The sequence below is a fragment of the Mytilus californianus genome, unplaced genomic scaffold (genome assembly GCF_021869535.1).
Source record: "Mytilus californianus isolate M0D057914Y unplaced genomic scaffold, xbMytCali1.0.p SCAF_1, whole genome shotgun sequence".
Taxonomy (NCBI): Eukaryota; Metazoa; Mollusca; class Bivalvia; order Mytilida; family Mytilidae; genus Mytilus; species Mytilus californianus.
In genome coordinates, this window is record NW_026262581.1 from 94,489,568 (window position 1) to 94,507,078 (window position 17,511).

The 17,511-nt window shown below is 32.7% G+C and overlaps 1 long non-coding RNA gene across 2 annotated transcripts in view; it reads left to right on the forward strand.

The window, feature by feature from the left end:
* LOC127710853 (uncharacterized) overlaps positions 1-17,511 on the forward strand; it is a 243,599-nt gene that overhangs the window by 212,506 nt on the left and 13,582 nt on the right. The window contains exon 1 of one of the 2 annotated variants that reach the window (XR_007986364.1): positions 15,053-15,208. The exons of the other annotated variant lie outside the window; for it this stretch is intronic. This is a non-coding gene — a long non-coding RNA (uncharacterized LOC127710853). Of the gene's footprint in view, positions 1-15,052; positions 15,209-17,511 lie in introns of those variants that run through there. 2 annotated transcript variants of the gene reach the window in all.

The following is a 17,511-nucleotide window of genomic DNA, read 5'->3' on the forward strand; positions in this document are numbered from 1 at the left end:
TAAGCATTTTCTAGTTTCCAGACAATAACTGTGGAACGGTGTATGGATCTCTCTGAAATTATACTACAAGTTTCCATACCACAAAGGGATGGTTAGGATTTGCTTTGGAGGGTTATGGCTCAAACCGTTTAGGAATTAGGGGCAAAAAAGGGGGAAAAACAAGGTTGTCCTGGTTAATGGACAAATACTTTAGTACAAAACATAATTTAAAGCAGTGTAAGGGAGATAAATCAAATTCATCATTGAAATTATCTCCCTTACACTGCTTTTAAATTATGTATAAAGTAATGGTTAATGAACAATAAAGATAATTTAAAACAGTGTAAGGGAGGTAATCCAAATACAACGTTTTGGTTACTTCCCTTACACTGCTTTTAAATTATGTTTAAAGAAATGCATATTTATAAAGGAAGACTAGTAAAAATATCTGCAAATGTTGCATCATTTTTTTTTACAAAAAAATCCATATGAAAGATTTGACACTATATTTTTAATTCTATTATAAAATAGATTAAGTTAGCACTATGGTAAATTTAAATGGGTAAATATGGTTGCCAACTCCATTGGAAATTTGAATTGAGATTATGACCATATCTTGAGGGAAAGAATTTTTTTGGGGAAAAAAGGGGAGGGGGGATAAAAAGAAATTGTGGGGGTCAATTTTTTCTCATTTCAGATTTCAGAAATTAAAAAGAATTATTCTTCAAATATTATTTTTTTTTCAAATTTCAAATATTGAAAAATTTCAAGAAGTAATCTTTAATTGCACAGTATGGCGCATTAGATTTGTAAAATCTTTGATCACATTTATTTATTTGTTATGCCGAATCTAACAGTGTATTTAGATTTTTAATTTTGGGTCCAGTTTTCAAAATAGTCTACATTAAGGTCCAAAGGGTCCAAAATTAAACTTTGTTTGATTTTAGCAAAAATTGAATATATGAGGTTCTTTGATATGCTGAATCTAAACATGTATTTAGATTTTTGATTTTTGGCCCATTTTTCAAGTTGGTCCAAATTGGGGTCCAAAATTAAACTTAGTTTGATTTTAACAAAAATTGAATTCTTGGGGTTCTTTGATATGCTGAATCTAAACATGTGTTTAGATTTTTGATTATGGGCCCAGTTTTCAAGTTGGTCCAAGATAGGGTCCAGTATTTAAACTTTGTTTGATTTCAACAAAAATTGAATATATGGGGTTCTTTGATATGCTGAATCTAAACATGTATTTAGATTTTTGATTATAGGCCCAGTTTTCAAGTTGGTCCAAATTGGGGTCCAAAATTAAACTTTGTTTGATTTCAACAAAAATTGAATATATGAGGTTCTTTGATATGCTGAATCTAACCATGTATTTAGATTTTTTATTTGTAGGCCCCGCTATCAAATTGGTTCATATTGAGGTCAAAAGGGTCCAAAATTAAACTTTGTTTGATTTCATCAAAAATTGAATTATTGGGGTTCTTTGATATGCCAAATCTAACCGTGTTTTTAGATGTTTAATTTGGGTCCTGTTTTTTAAATTGGTCTTCATTGAGGTCCAAAGGGTCCAAAATTGAACTTAGTTTGATTTTAACAAAAATTGAATTCTTGGGGTTCTTTGATATGCTGAATCTAACCATGAATTTAGATTTTTTATTTGTGGGCCCCGCTATCAAATTGGTTCATATTGAGGTCAAAAGGGTCCAAAATTAAACTTTGTTTGATTTCATCAAAAATTGAATTATTGGGGTTCTTTGATATTCCAAATCTAACCGTGTATTTAGATTTTTAATTTTAAGTCCCGTTTTTTAAATTGGTCTACATTAAGGTCCATAGGGTCCAAAATTTAACTTAGTTTAATTTTAGCAAAAATTGAATTCTTGGGGTTCTTTGATATGCTGAATCTAAACATGTGTTTAGATTTTTGATTATGGGCCCAGTTTTCAAGTTTGTCCAAGTTGGGGTCCAAAATTAAACTTTGTTTGATTTTAACAAAAATTGAATATATGGGGTTCTTTTATATGCTGAATCTAACCATGTATTTTGATTTTGGACATTGGACCATAATAGGTAAATTAAAAAAAATTCAAGTTCTTAGACCACATTCTTTCTGTGTCAGAAACCTATGCTGTGTCAAATATTTAATAACAATCCAAATTCAGAGCTGTATCAAGCTTGAATGTTGTGTCCATACTTGCCCCAACTGTTCAGGGTTCGACCTCTGCGGTCGTATCAAGCTGCGCCCCAGCGAAGCATTTTATTTCAATATGGATTTTATTCATTTAGTACATAACATAATATATTTTGTTTTTTGATTGTTACAAAAAGTAAGTTATGCATGTGTACACAAAATGATCAGTTGGTCAGTTTAGGGGATCCTTATGGGGATTTTTAGAATTGTCATTGTATACAAGGACAATATGGTGTTTTACACAAAGTAGATTTTGTTCAATTTTGCAGTTGGAAAATGAAATATTTAATTTGTATTTTCTTTTAAAAAGAATTCACATCTAAACATTCTCCCCCAAGAAATTCCAGTACATTAATTGTTATACAATTACATTTGTTTAATTTCTGTACATTTATATTTTGATTCCCTCTATATCTCCAAATTGTTACTTTGTTTTTTTCTCCTAGCAGTTCCATTAGTGAAATGTATTTTTATTTGGAATTCATTATCTTCATTTTTCCATTAATCACTAATCCACCTCTTTTTCGTAACTGTTATTTGTATTGCTGGTCAGTGGTCATAAAGCTATCAAATGATTCTATTGATTAACCACAAAGTACTGCCCACATGTTCTTATCTTGTATCAGTCAGACACGTGCATTTGTTTATAAAGCTAATTATCATCAAAACTCATTAACAGTTCAAGATATGTAAATGAATTTTTCTTCTGTGGTTTTGGAATATTAAGAAGTAACAAAAACAGCTGAAAATGAAATTTTGATAAAATTTAGTTGCTTTTGTATTGTGCTACCTTAATTAAAATGAATCTTATATCGAGGAAGATATAGAAAGAGAAGAAGCATAATGATTTTGAGATAAAAGTTCATGGTTTACACATGAAATTTATATAGATGGAAGATTATAAGAAAGGGAACGAACCCTATCAGTTTTTGTGCTAATGGTAAAGGTCATAGCACCTAAATATAGACTGAACATAAAGAAACATAAGGTGTAATTTGCTAAAACATAAGGTGTAATTTGTTGATTACTTGAGGAACAATGGTTGGATTTTAATAAAAAAAACTTGTACAAGTGGTAGATAGTAGGAAAGGGACAAAGCCTCTTTGATTTTAATTTCGCATCAATATTAGCTCAACTGACCTGAAGCTTTCATATTTTCATGGTTTTGGCCATTTAGCACATGCTTTAAGCAATAGACCAGCTGTATTCCAAGATGTACATGTCTGTCTTGCAGGTTTCATCTGACCTTAACCTTTTTCAGGCTCACTGGCCTAAAAGGTCTGAGCTTTTGCCATCACTTTGCGTCCCATTTTGGAGTGATTATCATTAAAGTAGAGAGAAATTGTAAATAGCAAGATGTTTAGCACAATAAGATCTACAAATTAGTCAACATGGCTGATATTGTCAACTAACTCCTTTAGGAAATATTGTCCTTGAAAGATGATTTTTTTTCTATTTGTGCTGTTTTTGCACAAACTAAAAGACAGTGAGAAACAGTAAAAAAGCAGGTCTGTTCTACATACCAGTCATCATGACTGAAACAGTCAACAGACTCATAGACGTTATTTCCCCTGAACATGCTGAATGATGATTTTTATCCATTTTTGTCAAAAACTTGTGGAGTTAGAGAAAAACTTTAAAAAGCAAATAACATCAGCAAAATAAGATCTGAAAGTAATTCAACATTGTCAAATTGTCACACTAGTAATAGGATTTATTGCCTTTAAACCGATTGCGTTTCATGCACTTGGGAGCCTCTTGTTTCATGCTTTATTGGACAATGTTTAGGTTTTCTATTTGGGCTATTTCTCATACTATAAGCTATAGGGCCACTATATTTGATTTATTGAATGATTATAAGATGTACATGTCTGTCTGGCAGGTTTCATCTGACCTTAACCTCATTTTCAAGGTTCATTACTCAATGTTATATGTTCATGGTTATGTCTGTTTCTCGGATACTACACACAATAGGTCAAAAATATTTGGTGTATGGAATGATTGCATGTTGTGCTTGTTGTCCGGCAGGGTTCATCTGAACTTGACCTCATTTTGATGGTTCATTGGTCAATGTTCAATTTTCGTAATAAGAACTGTTTCTCAGATTTTATAAACAATACGGTAACTATATTTGGTGTATGGTATTATTGTGAGTTATACATATCTGTCTGACAGGGTTCATCTGACCTTGACCTTATTTACATGAATCATTGGTAATGTTAAATTTATGTGATACATGTAGTTAAACCTTTATAAACTGGCTTTCAACATGAATTCAATTACTATAAATAGGCAGGCGAGAAATTTCAGTGTGTGCACTCTTGTTCAAAATTAGCCTTCTAGCTTGAAAACTATAATAAATTGAGAGAAACTTCAAGTAGCAAAAATGATCAGTAAGAAAAGATCTAAAAATCAACATGGTCAAAATTTTCAGTCTACTCCTTATTGGAGTTATTTCCCTTCAAAGACAATGTTTTTTACTAACTCTTAAACAGCAAAAATGATCCATAAGGCAAGGTCTACAAATAAGTAAAACTGTCAGCCTGAAATCATTGTTGACTCGTTAAAGGTTCTTAAATAACAATTATTTACCCAAGTTTTGTATTTGCCTATTTTTATAAATACTAAATTAGATAAATAGAGGCTTAACAAACAAGTCATGGTGAAAAGTTCACATCTTAAACCATTGTTTAGACGTCAGCCTATTCATTTACCGTGGATTCTTTTTCTAGAATCAACGCTTCCTAAATCTCGCTGAAATGGACTCACTAAATTATATTCAATTGTTTCTTTTGTGTGCCTAATTGCAGTAAGTTTGAATTGGCTAATTTACTGATTTCTGTTCACTAATGGAATTAATTTAAAAACTTACCTTAAATTTTTGTAATTTTTATATGCCTTCTCTGGGAATGGAACCCCTCCTTGAAATCTGTTATGTGTGACTGACATGAACATATCAACGAAACCTCTCGACTACAAATGGGCTGTAATTTACATGTCTATTTTATATATATAAATGAACATATGATGCACATCGGTACAACAGACACCTAGGGCTTGTACCTTTATATATACATAATAGGCATTCTATAGTATAAGTTGGTAGCTGCAAGGTTAGCATTGGTTAAGATCAATGAGTTATAAGTCAAGTTAAAGGTAGAAACTTGCCAGTTAAGGTTCAAATCCCTGTATTCTTTTTGTTGTCCCTATACTTTAGTTTTTCCATTTTTCTTATTTTGTATGTTATTGTGGATATTTTTGTAATAATAGCGGGTTTTCCCCGTTTATTTTTGGATTATTATGACCCCGCCGTAGCGGAGGGGGCATTAAGTTTTACCCTTGTCCGTCTGTACGTACGTACGTCCGTACATCCCGAAATTGGTTTCCATTCTGTAACTTGAGTTTGCCTCAACCAAATGTTATGAAACTTATACACAATGCTTATTACCACAAAACACAGATCAAGTTTGAATTATGGTGGCGTCACTTTAACCGATCTAGAGTTATGGCCCTTTATAATAGGAAAAATTGCAAAATGTTTAGTTTCCGTTCTCTAACTTAAGTTTGCCTCAACCAAATGTTATGAAACTGATACACCATGCTTATTACCACAAAACACAGATCAAGTTTGAATTTTGGTGGCATCACTTTAACTGTTCTAGAGTTATGTCCCTTTATAAATGGAAAAATTGCAAAATTTTTATTTTCTTCTAAATATCAAGTTTATAATATATTTTTAAAATTGGAGTTATCTTCCTTTGTCCATGATTATAGTTGAATCAACTACAATCAATGCTTTATACAATGTAATGTTTAATTTTGACTTCCACTGATAAAACTCAGATCAAGTTAAATTTGGGTAGTGTTACTTTAACCATTATTGAGTTATGCCCCTTTATAAATCAAAAGATTGCAAAATTTTTAGTTTCCATTCTGTAACTAAAGTTTTCCCCAGCCAAACATTATGAAACCTATACACAATATTCATTACCACAAAACTCAGTAAAGATCAAGTACATTTTTTTTGTTTCCGTTCTCTAACTTGAGTTTGCCTCAACCAAATGTTATGAAACTTATACACAATGCTTATTACTACATAATACAGATTAAGTATGAAATTAGGTGGCAACACTTTTACCATTCTTGAGTTATGTCCCTTTATAAACATAAAAATTTCTGAATTTTTTAGTTTGTCTCTACCAAATGTTGTAAAACTTATACACAACCATTCTAGAGTTATGCCTTTTTACAAATAGAATAAAATGCTCCGCTTTGTGCAGCTTGATACGACCACAGAGGTCGAACCCTGAACAGTTGGGGCAAGTATGGACACAACATTCAAGCTTGATACAGCACTGAATTTGGATTGTGATTAAATATTTGACACAGCATAGGTTTCTGACACAGAATGAATGTGGTCTAAGAACTTAATTTTTTTTAATTTACCTATTTAAACCATATCATTATTATTTGCTTTTATATATAAATCAGAAATAACCAAATGGGAAACACCCCCCCCCCCCCAATATTTTCAACCCCCTTATGATTCATCATCCCCAAACTCAATCCCAGCCTTCCCTTTGTGGTATGGTACCTTGCAGTACAATTTCAGAGAGATCCATACACTTGAACACAAGTTATTGTCTGGAAACTAGAAAAATGCTTGATTTTTGGCCCCTTTTTGGCCTCAAATTCCTAAACGTTTAGGGCAATTACCCCCAAACTCAATTCCAGCTTTCCCTTTGTGATATGGAACCTTGTAGTACAATTTCATAAATATCCATATACTTACACACAAGTTATTGTCCTGAAACTAGAAAAATGCTTGTTTTTTTTCTTCATTTTTGGCCCCTAATTCCTAAAATTTTGAGGGAATTACCCCCAAAATCAATCCCAGCCTTCCCTTTGTGGTATGGAACCTTGCAGTACAATGTCAGAGAGATCCATACACTTGAACACAAGTTATTGTCTGGAAACTAGAAAAATGCTTATTTTTGACCCCTAATTCCTAAACGTTTTGGGCAATTACCCCCAAACTCAATTCCAGCTTTCCCTTTGTGATATGGAACCTTGTAGTACAATTTCATAAAGATCCATATACTTACACACAAGTTATTGTCTGGAAACTAGAAAAATGCTTGTTTTTTGCCACTTTTTGGCCCATAATTCCTAAAATTTTGAGGCAATTACCCCCAAAATCAATCCCAGACTTCCATTTGTGGTATGGTACCTTGCAGTACAATTTCAGAGAGATCAATACACTAACACTCAAGTTATAGTCATGAAACAAGAAAAATGCTTGTTTTTTGCCCCTTTTTTGGCCCCTTTTTCCTAAAACTTTGAGGCGATTACCCCCAAAATCAATCCCAGCATTCCCTTTGTGATATGGAACCTTGTGGTACAATGTCAGAGAGATCCATACACTAACACACAAGTTATGTCTGGAAGATACAAAAATGCTTATTTTTGGCCCCTTTTTGGCCCCTAATTCCTTAACTGTTGGTACCATAACCCCCAAATCAATCCCATCCTTCCTTTTGTGGTATTGAACCTTATGGTAAAATTTCATAGAGATCCATTCACTTAAACTAAAGTTAGAGTGCGAAAACCAATTGTGTCTTCCGATGACGACGACGCCGCCGGACGACGACAACGGCGACGACGACAACGCCAACGTCATACCAATATACGACCACAAATTTTTTTTGCGGTCGTATAAAAATTGCTGAATTTTTAGTTTCTGTTCTCTTCTTAAAGTTAGCCTCAACCAAATGTTATGAGACTTACACACAATGCTTATTACCACAAAACTCAAGATCAAGTTCAAATTTGGGTAGCGTCACTTTTACCGTTCTTCAGTTATGTCCCTTTATAACTATATGATATGCAAGCAGGGGCATCATCTGTGTCCACATGTGGACACTATCCACATTTTTAATGGCTATTTCACATATTTGAAAGGAAAATGAATACATTCAGTATGATTGCATCTGTTTAACTACATAATTTTACAAATGTTTATTCACAAATCCCTATGCAAGAAAATAGTGATGTGCCTAGAATTAGGCTTCTTGCTAAAAGTTTCGGTATCTTAATTATTATATATACTAAGAAATAAATTCTAATATGTCTTATTTTGTAAATTATGGATTATATTCAGATGCCTGATAATTTGAAGACATACGTGTTATGTTATATTTGTATTTCTCTAACCAATTAATTGTGAACTTAGATTTATTAATGCATCGTTGAACATGATAACATGGTTATTTAAACTCACTTACAATACCTCCTAATTAAGAAAAGGCTTTAATTTTGAAAAGACATCAACACAATAGTTTAAGTTATAGATACAATGGATAAGCGTAGATTCTTGAAAAAAATGAAGAATCAACGCTTAGAATATAGCAAAGTGCTCTCGACCAACGAAATTGTAGGATTGGATGCCTCTTAATTGTGAAGGATGAATGTAAATCATGTTCTTAGAAAGGGATTATCCTATTATTTGGGTCTATTTACAGTTTAAAACAAAGAGTTTCTATAAATGAGTTACAACTGCCCCGAAGCACATTTATCATATTGAAAGGATTTATCATACAGTGATTGAAACTGACTAAAAGTTTAATTGTGAAACAAACAAAAATCTCAAAATAAAGTTTACTGGTGCAGTAAAATTGGTACCGTAAATGTTATTATGAAAATATTAATAACTTCAAATTACTAAAAAAATAAACAATACCAAAGCAATGCAAAAAAAGAAAAAAAAACTTCAAATAAAAAATAACCTAAATCTTTAGCTTTCCAAAACTTTGATTCTTAATCAGCGGTTGGGAAGAATAGTAATTTCCAATATTCCGATAAAAAAAAACAAACAAAAAACGAGGCATTTAATTTTGAACATATTAAAAACTTTTAAAGGCATTATTTTTGAAAATTTCCCTGACATAATGAAATAGTATTTGATGTAAAAAGCCGGACCAAAATATTGGCTGTGAAATAAAATTTAGTTGTAACTCAAATGCATTAATTGATTCAAACTGTAAATAAAAAAAGGATAATTCCTCACTAAAATATTACATGATTTACACTCATACTCACAATCAGGAAACATATACAATTTCTACCTTTTCTTTCTACTGTTGTGTAACCTAATATCTATAACGCATTTTTTTTTCTTCAAATATTTCCCAAATGATAAGAAAGTCCTTACATCACTAAAACTAATCCATAAATGACCTGCTGAAAAAGGAAGTCATGCATCAATTATAAACATTGTACTGACAATGAAACTTATTCTTGAATAATTCATTTGAGCCTTGAGCACTTTACAATATTCTAAGTTTGTAAGAGAATGATAATCCCTTACTTCATGATAAGTACTCACTAAAGCTCGTACTTAATCATGAAGAAAGGGATTATCATTCTCTTACATATACTTATTCATTGTATCTATAATACATAATGAATGATTTACCAAGTTTCAAGTTAATGTGACCAAAAGTTCATTGTAAACTACATTTTGTACCTTGACCAAAAACTTAAACCTGATGTGAGATGAACAAAAAGATCAGAAAACGTATTAAAAAAATACAAGACTGCACATGCTAAAATGTCTCACCTGCTTTACTTATGATTGAATTCATGTTGAAAGTCTATAATATGAAGGTTTTACTACAAGTATCACATAATTTTAACATTATCAATGATCCATGAAAATGAGGTAATGGTAAGATGAACCTTGCCAGACAGACATGTACATCTTACAATCATTCCATCCACCAAATATAGTGGTCCAATTGCTTTTAATATCTTGAAAACCGACCAAACCATAAAAACTTAGCATTAACAAATGAACCATGAAAATGAGGTCAAGGTCAGATGAAATCTGCCAGTCAGACATGTATACCTTACAATCATTCCATACACCAAATATAGAAGCCCTATTGCTTATATTATCTGAGAAATAGACAAAACCACAAAAACTAAACTTTGTCCACTGAACCATGAAAATGAGGTCAAGGTCAGATGAAACCAGCCAGTCTGACATGAGACCTTACAATCATTCCATATACCAAATACAGTTGACTTATTGCTAATAGTAACTGATAAACTGACAAAACCAATAAAACTTAACATTGACCAATGAACCATGAAAATGAGGTAAGGTCATATGAAACCTGCCAGACAGACATGTACATTTTACAATCATTCCATACACATAATATATTGGTCCTATTGCTTAAGTATCTGAGAATTAGACCAAACCACGTAAACTTAACATTGATCACTGATCCATAATATGAGGTGGAGGTCAGATGAACTCAGTCTGACATACATGTAGATCTTGCAAGGATGCCATATACCAAATAAAGCTACACAAGTGAGTATTTCACTTTTTTACGTCTGTCTAAAGTCAAGAACCTCTGGCCTTTGTTAGTCTTGTATGTTCTTTTAATTTTGGTTCATTTATATGTTTCGGAGTTAAGTGTGACATCCATTCCAGTTCCATTCTCAATTTTACTGAACCATGAAAATGAGGTCAAGGACAATGGACATATGACAGACAGAAACTTCGTAACATAAGGTATCTGCATACAAGGTATGAAGCATCCAGGGCTTCTACCTTCTGAAATATAAAGCTTTATACAAATAGTTTGTCATCGCAGGATTAAAATCCCTATGTCCTGCATTCTGCGACCTTCATCACAGGCGACACAAAAAAACATTGATCTTAAAAAATTCTACCCAAATTCGTACTTGATCTGATTTTGTAGTAATAAGTATTGTGTATAAGTTTCATAACATTTGGTTGAGGCAAACTTGATAGAAAATGGGAACAAAAAATTCAGCAATTTTTTTATTTGTAAAGGGGCATAACTCTGTGAGAGGTAAAATTGACGCCACCAAAATTCAAACTTGATCTGTGTTTTGTGGTAATGAGCATTGTATATAAGATTCATAACATTTGGTTGAGGCAAACTTAAGTTAGAGAACTGAAGCCAATTTCGGGATGTACGGACAGACAAGGGTAAAACTTAATGCCCCTTCCACTACCTTGTGGTACAATTTTATACAAATCCATACACTTCTACTCAAGTTATTGTACAGAAACCAAAACTAGAGGCTCTAAAGAGCCTGTGTCGCTCACCTTGGTCTATGTGCATATTAAACAAAGGACACAGATGGATTCATGACAAAATTGTGTTTTGGTGATGGTGATGTGTTTGTAGATCTTACTTTACTGAACATTCTTGCTCCTTACTATTATCTCTATCTATAATGAACTTGGCCCGGTAGTTACAGTGAAAATATTTCGTAAAAATTTACAAAAATTTACAAAATTTATGAAAATTGTAAAAAATTGACTATAAAGGGCAATAACTCCTAAAGGGGTCAATTGACAATTTTGGTCATGTTGACTTATTTGTAGATCTAACTTTGCTGAACATTATTGCTGTTTACAGTTTATCTCTATCTATAATAATATTCAAGATAATAACCAAAAGCTGCAAAATTTTCTTAAAATTACCAATTCAGGGGCAGCAACCCAACAACGTGTTGCCTGATTGGTCTGAAAATTTCAGGGCAGATAGATCTTGACCTAATGAACAATTTTATCCTCATCAGATTTGCTCTAAATGCTTTGGTTTCAGAGATATGAGCCAAAAACTGCATTTTACCCTATGTACTATATTTTAGCCATGTCGGCAATCTTGGTTCGCGGGCGGGGTCATCGGACACATTTTTTAAACTAGATACCCTAATGATGATTGTGGACAAGTTTGGTTAAATTTGTCTTAGTAGTTTCTTCAGAGAAGATTTTTGTAAAAAATTACAAAAATTTACGAAAAATGGTTAAAAATTGACTATCAAGGGCAATAACTCCTTAAGGGGTCAACTGACCAATTTGGTCAAGTTGACTTATTTATAGATCTTTCTTTGCTGAACATTATTGCTGTTTACAGTTTATCTCTATCTATAATAATATTCAAGATAATAACCAAAAACGGGAAAATTTCCTTAAAATTACCAATTCAGGGGCAGCAACCCAACAACAGGTTGCCTGATTATTCTGAAAATTTCAGGGAAGATAGATCTTGACCTATTGAACAATTTTATCCTCATCAGATTTGCTCTAAATGCTTTGGTTTCAGAGATATGAGCCAAAAACTGCATTTTACCCTATGTACTATTTTTTAGCCATGTCGGCCATCTTGGTTCGCGGGCGGGGTCATCGGACACATTTTTTAAACTAGATACCCTAATGATGATTGTGGACAAGTTTGGTTAAATTTGTCTTAGTAGTTTTAGAGGAGAAGATTTTTGTAAAAGATTACAAAAATTTACGAAAAATGGTTAAAAATTGACTATAAAGGGCAATAACTCCTTAAGGGGTCAACTGACCATTTTGGTCAAGTTGACTTATTTGTAGATCTTACTTTGCTGAACATTATTGCTGTTTACAGTTTATCTCTATCTATAATAATATTCAAGATAATAACCAATAAACTGCTTCGCTGAGCGCAGCTGGATACGCCCGCAGAGGTCCAACCCTGAACAGTTGGGGCAAAAATGGACACAATATTCAAGCTTGATACAGGTCTGAATTTGGTTTGTAATTAAATATTTGACATATTATAGGTTTCTGAATAAATGCAGTCAAAGAACTTGAAATTGGTTTTATGAATTGAATTGTATTCAATTAAAGATTTCTTGCTGTTGTGCAATACACTGTGCTGTTGCGCAATACTTAGTAAATCTGTTGTCAGACTATAAACAAATAAAGTTCAATTTCTTCTCAATGTCATATTTGAAATTTATGAAAATCAATAGGGAGATTACATCAATAGCTTTAAATAATTCACCAAAGTTTCATGAGAACTACTGAGAGCATTTTTGAGTTATTGTCAAAAACTTGAAAATCCCCCCTTTTTTAATGAATAAAACCCCATAACTCAGAAATGTAAAATCTAAAATTTATAAAATTCTAAAGGGAGCTTACATCAACAGATATAAACAATTCACCAAAGTTTCATGAGAACTGCTGAAAGCATTTTTTAGTTATTGTCAGAAAACTGGAAAATCACCCTTTTTTTATGAATAAAACCCTGTAACTCGGAAAGGTAAAATCTAAATTTTATAAAAATCGAAGGGAGCTCATGTCAATAGTTATAAACAATTCACCAAAATTTCTTGCAAGTTGGTGAAAGCATTCTTGAGTTATTGTCAGAAAACTGGAAAATCCCCCCTTTTTTAATGAATAAAACCACAAAACTCAGAAACGGTAAATCTGAAATTTATAAAAAATGAAAGGGAGCTCACATCAATAGATATAAACAATCCACCAAAGTTTCATGCATATTGGTTAAAGCTTTTTTGAGTTAATGTCCGACATGTTGACAACGGACGGACGGACAGACGGTCAACGGTATACCATAATACGTCCCGTAAATGGGCGTATAAAAACTGCAAAATTTCCTTAAAATTACCAATTTAGGGGCAGCAACCCAACAACGGGTTGCCTGATTGGTCTGAAAATTTCAGGACAGATAGATCTTGACCTAATGAACAATTTTACCAAGTCAGATTTGCTCTAAATGCTTTGGTTTCAGAGATATAAGCCAAAATCTAAATTTTACCCCTATGTTCTATTTTTAGCCATGGCTGCCATCTTGGTTGGTTGGCCGGGTCACCGGACACATTTTTTTAAACTAGATACCCCAATGATGATTGTGGCCAAGTTTGGTCAAATTCGGCCCAGTAGTTTCAGAGGAGAAGATTTTTGTAAAAGTTAACGACTACGGATGACGCCGATGGACGACGGACGCCAAGTGATGAGAAAAGCTCACTTGGCCCTTTGGGCCTGGTGAGCTAAAAACTGTTTGCTTTGAGTCCCTTTTTGGCCCAAAATTCTTAAACGGTTAGAACCATAACCCCCAAAACAATCCCAACCTTTCTTTTGTGGTATGGGACCTTGTGGTACAATTTCATCGAGATTCATAGTCTTATACTCAAGTAATTGTCTAGAAACCAAATGTCTTCGGACGACGACAACATTCCAATACCATTATACGACCACAAATAGTGAGTTATCTCCACTTTCTGACAGTTTTGTGGTTTATTCTATTAAATTCAATGGAATGAAAGTTCTGCAGAAATAAAAGTGTATCTGAAATGCATTTTTGAATGGTTCCAAAAAAATTGGTTAACTGTATTATATACCTTGTATAGTTGAACAGTCCACTTTATATTGTCATTTGATTTGTTAATTCTTCTGGGAGTTATGGGCCATTAAAGACCTATTGTAGCATAATGATACCTTGTAAACACTACTCTTGTGAAACTGGTTGCCAGAAAGTTTTCATACTTGGTAGGATTGTATGTACTCATGTTTACTAGCATCTTGATTTAAGGATTTTTCCAGAGACTAAGACCATAATTGGCCTATTGTAGCACAACTACAGTTTTTGAATGCTTTTTTGTCAAGACCATATCAATAAATTGCTTCACCGAGCGCAGCTGGATATCACCGCAGAGGTCCAACCCTGAACAGTTGGGGCAAAAATGGACACAATATTCACGCTTGATACAGGTCTGTATTTGGATTGTAATTAAATATTTGACACATAATAGGTTTCTGACACAGAATATCTGTAGTCAAAAAATTAGAATTGGTTATATGATTTGAATTTATATTCATTTTTTTTGCTTTTGTGAAATACACTATGCTGTTGCGAATTGACCCACCCCCTTTTTTTTTGCAAAAAAAAAAATATTAGAAGAAATTTTCTTTTTAATTTCTGAAATCTGAAATGAGAAAAAATTGTCCCCCCCCCCCCCCACAACTTTTTTTTTCACCTCCCCTCCCCCCCCCCCTTTTTCAGAAAAAAAAAATCTTTCCCTCAAGATATGGTCATAATCTCAATTCAAATTTCCAACAGAGTTTGCAACCGTAATTACCCATTTATAAACATCATAAAAGTCTTAAAATAGATAAAATGCTCCGCTGGGGCGCAGCTTGATACGACCGCAGAGGTCGAACCCTGAACAGTTGGGGCAAGTATGGACACAACATTCAAGCTTGATACAGCACTGAATTTGGATTGTAATTAAATATTTGACACAGCATAGGTTTCTCACACAGAATGAAAGTGGTCTAAGAACTTAAAATTTTTTAATTTACCCATTCAAACCATATCATTATTATTTGCTTTTATATATAAATCAGAAATAACCAATTTAAAATGGAAAATTTTAAAGAAAATAAATGTGGATAGTGTCCACATGTGGACGCAGATGATGCCCCTGCTTGCATATCATATAGTTATAAAGGGACATAACTGAAGAACGGTAAAAGTGACGCTACCCAAATTTGAACTTGATCTGAGTTTTGTGGTAATAAGCATTGTGTGTAAGTCTCATAACATTTGGTTGAGGCTAACTTAAGTAGAGAACAGAAACTAAAAATTCAGCAATTTTTCTATTTGTAAACACGCATAACTCTAGAACGGTTGTGTATAAGTTTTACAACATTTGGTTGAGACAAACTAAAAAATTCAGCAATTTTTATGTTTATAAAGGGACATAACTCTAGAATGGTAAAAGTGTTGCCACCTAATTTCGTACTTAATCTGTATTATGTAGTAATAAGCATTGTGTATAAGTTTCATAACATTTGGTTGAGGCAAACTCAAGTTAGAGAACTGAAACAAAAAAATTGTACTTGATCCTTACTGAGTTTTGTGGTAATGAATATTGTGTATAGGTTTCATAATGTTTGGCTGGGGAAAACTTCAGTTACAGAATGGAAACTAAAAAATTTTGCAATCTTTCTATTTAAAAAGGGGCATAACTCAATAATGGTTAAAGTGACACTACCCAAATTCAACTTGATCTGTGTTTTATCAGTGGAAGTCAAAATTAAACATTGCATTGTATAAAGCATTGATTGTAGTTGATTCAACTATAATCATGGTCAAAGGAAGATAACTCCAATTTTAAAAATATATTATATAAACTTGATATTTAGAAGAAAATAAAAATTTTGCAATTTTTCCTTTTATAAAGGGGCATAACTCTAGATCGGTTAAAGTGACACCACCAAAATTCAAACTTGATCTGTGTTTTGTGGTAATAAGCATTGTGTATAAGTTTCATAACATTTGGTTGAGGCAAACTTAAGTTAGAGAACGGAAACTAAAAATTTTGCAATATTTCCTTTTATAAAGGGGCATAACTCTAGATCGGTTTAAGTGACGCCACCAAAATTCAAACTTGATCTGTGTTTTGTGGTAATAAGCATTGTGTATAAGTTTCATAACATTTGGTTGAGGCAAACTCAAGTTAGAGAACGGAAACCAATTTCGGGACGTACAGACGGACGTACGTACTTACGTACCGACGTACAGAGGGACAAGGGTAAAACTTAATGCCCCCTCCGCTGCGGCGGGGGCATAAAAACATACATGTGATGGACTGTGAAACTCAGATCAGGAGATTGGGAAATTTTGGTCAGGAGATTAGGACTCAGATCAGGAGGTTTTTAATCGACATAAATTTTGTCGTAAATGTAACCGTGTGCTGTAAAAATTGTCTTTTAAAGTGTGTTTTCTTCAACTTTCAATCCAAATGTATTATGTATTATGTATTATGTTTATAGTACCCTTGTACTTATAAAGTTTCTTTATCTTTATATTCTACATGTTCAATCTAACATTCCTTTTTTTTAAGTATGTTCTTTGAATTTTTCATTTCATTTGATTACCTATCTGCATTTGCAATTAGATTTTATTTGAATAATCTGAAACTCATTTGAATTTGTAACAAGGGTCATAGTTATTTTATGAATTCAATTTAAGCCTTGAAAGAAAGTATAGAACCCTCAAATAATTTTCAAATTATTATTTTTTTATTTGTCCTAAGACATTTAAAATCATTTAATTACCATCCTTTTATGATTATTTGTTCAATTTATATTTTATTTATATTCTTTTAAAAATTTACATTATTTAAAGGAAAGTAACTTAAAACAGGATAAATCCAGGGAAGTAACTAAATAAATACACAAAGATTTTATTACACAACGGCAGCTAGCCTGAGGTAAAAATCGTTGATTACCAGTATGTTTGACACCCAAGCTGACAAGTGAAGCCATATAATTATGCATGTTAATTGATTTACAGGTAAAATATAACTTCAGGTGATGTCAGTTACACCAGATGTCTGAGATGATATGTTGGGCAGAAATTTTTCATTCATGAAAAATTTCATACACGGGATTTTTTTCTCTTCAACGCGAGGTCGGGAGGAGCCCCCTGAAAACAGGATTATTGTACTCC